This window comes from Eleutherodactylus coqui, unplaced genomic scaffold, assembly GCF_035609145.1.
Source record: "Eleutherodactylus coqui strain aEleCoq1 unplaced genomic scaffold, aEleCoq1.hap1 HAP1_SCAFFOLD_56, whole genome shotgun sequence".
Taxonomy (NCBI): Eukaryota; Metazoa; Chordata; class Amphibia; order Anura; family Eleutherodactylidae; genus Eleutherodactylus; species Eleutherodactylus coqui.
In genome coordinates, this window is record NW_027101706.1 from 372,618 (window position 1) to 378,617 (window position 6,000).

Consider the following 6,000-nt stretch of genomic DNA (forward strand, 5'->3'; position numbering starts at 1 on the left):
GTCTCCGGTTTCAGGCCTATGAGGGTGAGGGTACCTTCTTACATATATGGTGGAATTGCCCCAGACTTCACTACTTATACTAGCATGCTAAATCTTTCTAGTCTATAATCCAATAAAAGAGCTATTAATTGATACATTGATCTACAATTTCCTTAACATATACCTGGGTCCAGAAATGGTGAAGGGGATAAACGAAACCTTTCTATATTCGTGCATGGTACTGGTGGGACAGACAGCAGATAAGACAGTCTCCCAGAACCCCCCCCACCTTCATTCCTTTTCACTGAACTCATAACGGTCTCATTGTATGTTATAGTAACACCTTAAAAGGTGTAACTTATGTTAAACATTTTAGTTTCAGCCTATCATGTATTATTATTAACCTTGGAGGTATATACTTTTCCTGTGATGTCATTTATGGTATATAAACCAAATACACCTTTGAATAAATTAGAAATCATCTGATACCGCACAGGCTGGTGTGATATGTATTTCTCCTGGGTCCAGACTTCTGCACGAGATCTGGGATCATCTTCTCTTTGATAAACACATAAATTCTCCTTACATTTTTGGTCCTTCGTGACGGAAAGACTCACTGCAGAGGGAAGGGACAGCCTGGCTGTGAAAAGGTGGGTCTGAAGTACTCTCCAATCATTAAAAGACCTCCGTCTTGCTTAGACGTCATTAGAGGCCAGTCGGGCATCCTGTCTGAAACAGTGATGTTTTTCCGAACTAGCCTAAGAATTTAGAAGCCTCCCAGATAACGTGTAGTAAGTATAACAATGGTTAAACTTTTCTTCTCTCTTCTTCTGTATGCTTTGGTGTTAGTAAAATTTACAATGGGTATTGTAAAAGAGAAGCAAGTATAGAGGAATGGGTTGTCAAGGGACAATAGCAGTAGTCTATGTGCGATGTGTATTGTAAATTAGAAGCAAGTATAGACAAATTTGTTGTCAAGGGACAATAGCAGTAGTCTATGTGAGACCATAGGCATTGTGAGAAGGCTACAGGAAAGAATTACTCCACGCAGCACGTAAAAGAATCGGTTAGATGACGTCATGGGGCACAGGGGTGTCCAGGAACTTTACTTCTTATCTTACTACTACTACTTTTTCTTTGATATTGTGTTATAGAGTAACTAAGAATATAAAGAGGGCGGCCGCCTACTAACATATTGTAATATTTGTATTGTTGACTTATACTGCATGAAGCGAATGTGTGAGTGATTTGAGATAAGCGGATCTGATACGTGGGCACTGACCTCTAGGACACATTAAGGACCAGCCTTGCTGTGCAGGTTGTTTTCGGACAAGCCCCATATTGTGTTTTATGTTCACAGGCCCTACTCGGAAAGGCAAGAAGGAGTCTTCGTGTATATAGCGAAGCACTGATTCTGGTCAGGAACCCCTGCGTTTTCACTATACATTTTAGTGGCCAGAGGCTTGTTTTATGTTGTTTGTCTTGTAAATCGATGTCAAGAACATAATTACTAACAATGGGAAATACAAATTGTAAGGCATTCTCCTGTGCATGTCTCTGTTGTTGCCAATGACAGGAAGTCCTTGAAGGGGATAAGAAGTACATGGACAAGTTAGATCCTGACTGTCAAATATTGTGACATAAGGGGGGATAGAAATATGGATTTAAAAAATAAATTAAAAGTTCCAAGTTGTAAAGAATTATGTGATAAAATACGGACAAAATCAGCTAAAGATCAGCAGAAATACGAATTATCCGCTGCTGAAGCCTGGTTAAAAGAAGCCCCAAACTGTCACGCCCATATAAATAGAGCCCCGACAGTTTTGATAAACAATTCAAAGGGTTAATGAGGAGTTACAATTAAATGGAAAGAGCAGATAGAAAAATTCTAGGGCCAGATTGGAGTTCTGTAGAAGGAAATTAGAATGGGAAGGGCGGAGATGGTAGAACTCTTCCATAGGATAACTAGGGGGAGAGAGATGATACTAACACTGCATATAATCAGCCATTATAAAGAATGCGTTTGTAAGTGCAGTAAAGAAGGAAATAGGAGGTTATATAATGATGTCGTAGAATTCCTTTGCGGAATCACGGCTTACTCAAGTTGGAATGTTTACACCCCTCCATATTAATTCTGAATTGATAATGCGCATAAGAAGTTTTCACACTGACACGAGGTTCAGCATGCATAGCTTCCTCAATTCTAACTTTAATGATCGGCGTGTAGCCTATTTTAAGAGTTTAACATATCCGCCCATCTGGGCAGGTCAAAGATTACATAGATACAACGTATTGTTTAATTATTGGATAAGCATCTTGCAATTCTTCCATCCTCCGGTCATCTGTGATTGGCCATCAGGTGGTGGATGAAATGAGTGGGTTGTCCTGGAGCCACGTGTGGTTCCTTCGATATGATTGGATGTTACATCATGAACTATAAATTGCACAAACCTCCCATATTATTTGCATACGTTTCCAGTAAAATTGCTTGGGTAATTTCTGCGGTGGCTGTTTCAGACTGTGGTTGTCCGTCTGAGTTATACTGTCCTCCAAAATTGCAAAACAGATGGAAAATGTAACGTGTTTATACTATATATTATCTTGTCAGCGTTTTGAGTACAGAAGTTTCATGTTGGCTTCCCCATGTCAGCAGAGTTATAAAACAGATATTTTCATATGAGCGGAAGTACCTATTGCATAACTGTAAGAACATTATATTTGTAGCAAGACAGAAAGCAAATATGTATACAGAATGTTAAATTGACAACTGTCTACTGCCAAGGCCCACGGATCCATATAGATATATACTGGGCTTCCACCACAGACCCCCCTTGAAACTATCTGTTTCACTAAACTCGCCCTGCTCCGTCCCACCCCAATCCCCCACCGCTGACCCTAGACTCGCATTGTGTTGTAGACGACTGGGCCTATTACTGCCATGGGGGTATAGGATGGTTCGACATCATCACATTCTGGATCCATGATGACGATGGTTGCGCTGACAGTGGGCTTTTTGTTGGACGTCGTAGTGGGACAGGTGGACCAGGCAGTCATCAGGGTCGGAATACACTGTATGCAACGACAAACAGAAATTAGGATGACTATAAAGGTGACAAATATAATTAATAACTTCCTTATCAGAATAACCTCTTGTGCAGAATGTTCTGAAAACTCAGTAGAGTGGCGGTCTTTCACAACTGTCGCTTAGGCTGTAAATGCCCCTCTGATACCTAGGTGTGGGTTCATGGCAATCGGGTCTTTTGGTACATGTGGAGGTCTAGGCTACCACCTGGGATCTCGAGGCATTAGGCATTAGGTGCGACCTTTACTATTTCAGGTAAACACTGCATAACTGGTATAGAACCCGCCTTCTTGACGTTACCTCGATTCATCGACAAGAGTGCAAGAAGTTAGCGCTTCTTAATGGCAACTGCGTCTTTACCTGCGGGTCACGTTTTGTCTGGAATGTAGGTACAAGTCTCCCTTATCATCTTACAGACACTCCCTTTTTTGGCTAAATCGTACCTAGTGCCATTCTATTTTGGAAAGTCATAGTCGAGGTAGGTCCTATTGGTAGACTAGTCCCTATAAGGCGTCTCTAGTATAATTTATAAACCGCTGTTAATTATAATAAACATAATTAATCCAGTCAACATTTATTTACCCTAATAAATCAGGAAAATTCTTTAAAAACTCGTCAGGTACCCCCCTTGGCTGTCTTATGACGTCAACGTACATGTGTGGGTCAAAACTATCACCAGGAGCCTCTCTTCTCACTCTAATGTGCTGTACTAGAAGTACATACTAGTAGTGTGCACAGGTACGCACGGCGTGGGACTACCTAATCTTCACCCACACCAATGTCCCTCCTGGAGATAGTCCTAATGGTGAACACGTCCAGGTCGCCTCACCCTTGCGTCAGGGTTTTCCCACTGCCCGTAAGTCCCTACTCCTAGGAGGGGGGGGGATCCCTACCTCACCTTAGAGGGAGGCCATGGATTCCCTGGGCTCATTTCCGGGCATCCATACCCTCTATCTGTACAAGTTAACACCCCACAGGGTGTGCCCTCGCCGGAACCTAAGGTCTTCTGCACTATCCCTTGGCAAATGGGAATTCCACTGACAATCCATCTTAGGAGATCGGGGCAGGCACAGTACTAGTACATTTCTCCTTTTCTTTGGTAGCGTATGTGGTTGGCATTATCGGAACTGGCTCTTCATCTTTTTTAAATAAGGGAAATATTGGTGAGTTCCCCAAAAATCTCCCTCTACCCTGCCTAATTGCCTGGCAGGTGTAGTTTCCAGGGTAGTCAGTAATACTCTCTCCGGTGCAAGACACTTAAGTAGTTATAGAGTATTCCTTCTTCCATTTCTCACGGACAGTGTAATTAGCGGAAATGTTCGTGAAGAGACTAATAAACCACTCTTCAGCATCTACAGGGAGATTTAGGGGGACCATCCCCGAGTGTAGTCGGGCACTACCGCACACGCAACAGTTAGACTTGTTGCTCCTGTTAGCATTGTACCTCATCAACATTGAACGAGTTATACTGGAAGGTAACCATACCCCCATATTCTTCCGACTAAGGATTCCAGTTGCCACCCTCCTCTCTCACTAGCCCTAACCAGAGTAATGTCCTTGGCACAACTAAGACTGGTCTCCCGGATCTGAAGCTTTCTTACAGTATGAAGCATGGATGGATCCATGTAAGTCTTTCGGCTAGTTTCACAGCTGTGGCAGTAGTCAGAAGCACCTGGTAGGGGCCATCAAATCGGGGCTCAGGAGGGTGCTTCCTGGGGAACTTCTTGATGCGCACCCAATCCCCAGGCTGCAAGATATGTGTCCCAGTGTCTGCCTCTGAGTCTGGAAGAGAACACCTGTGTACCTTCGTTTACCTCATTCACTTCCGGTACCCTGTATCTGCAGATTACCTCATTCATGAGCTTCTGTGTGGTTATCTGCTCATTTACCTTAGTATCAGGGTGGGCCTCCAACCTGAAAAAGACTCAAGCAACAACAAGCACATGTTCATACTCCCCAACAGGTGTGAGCTGAATGTGGTCAAATTGGCAATCCCTGAAATGGGTAGAGTGGTCAAGGCAAGTGTTATATGGCCACCTTACTTCTGTCCGGACTTGCATATGGCAAAGATCATGCTAACTGGACAAATGATGCAGCAGCTACAGAGAACCTAGGTGTCACCCATTCTTGTTCAGTGTCGACGTCATCGCTGCTTTTGATTCTGTGTACCAGTTGGGCCATCATGGGGGACAGGGACCTCTGTAGGCAAGTTCTGTTGATTGTTCGCCATACGCCGTCCTGTTCTGTCGCTCCCGTCTTTTAGCCCATCTGCTTTCTTTCCTCGTTGACTTGTAACTGTAAAGTCCTTGACATATCAAAGTCCAAAGTATTTATCAGAGTCCAAAGTATTTATCAAAGTCCAAAGTTTTTATCAAAGTCCAAAGTTTTTATCACTGACTCATGCTGTCAGTATTTATTCTTCTTTCTTCCATGGCTTGAGGGCCGCTGCCTTTGCTGTGTTGTTGGCGAGGGTGTCATCTCTCGCTTCTCCGTTGTAGAAATCGGTGTGGATTCTCCATTGCCAGGTAGTAGTAGTAGGGTTTCCATGAGACTCTGCACCGCTGCACCATTCTTAATTGGCTGTCCTACTGAGATAACAAGCTGTCTGGCCTTCCATATTGGGCCATAATCATGAGCTATGCCAAATGCATTCCAGGAGTCAGTGTAAAAAGTTGCCGACTTACCTTCCACCACTCCACACGCCTCAGTGAGGGCCTCCGGTTCCGCTTCTTGCCCTGAGACATGCGGAGGCAGAGCTTCTGCGTTTAGGACATCTTGTTGTGTCACCTCTGCATATCTGGTTCGGAATCATCAATCCTCACCCTGATACCATCTACAAAGAAACCTCAAAATATGCATCATTAACAGTGTGTACATCACTACAATAATGTCAGAATCTTGTTGCACAGAATTTTAACCAATTTTAAAAAATAGCTGAT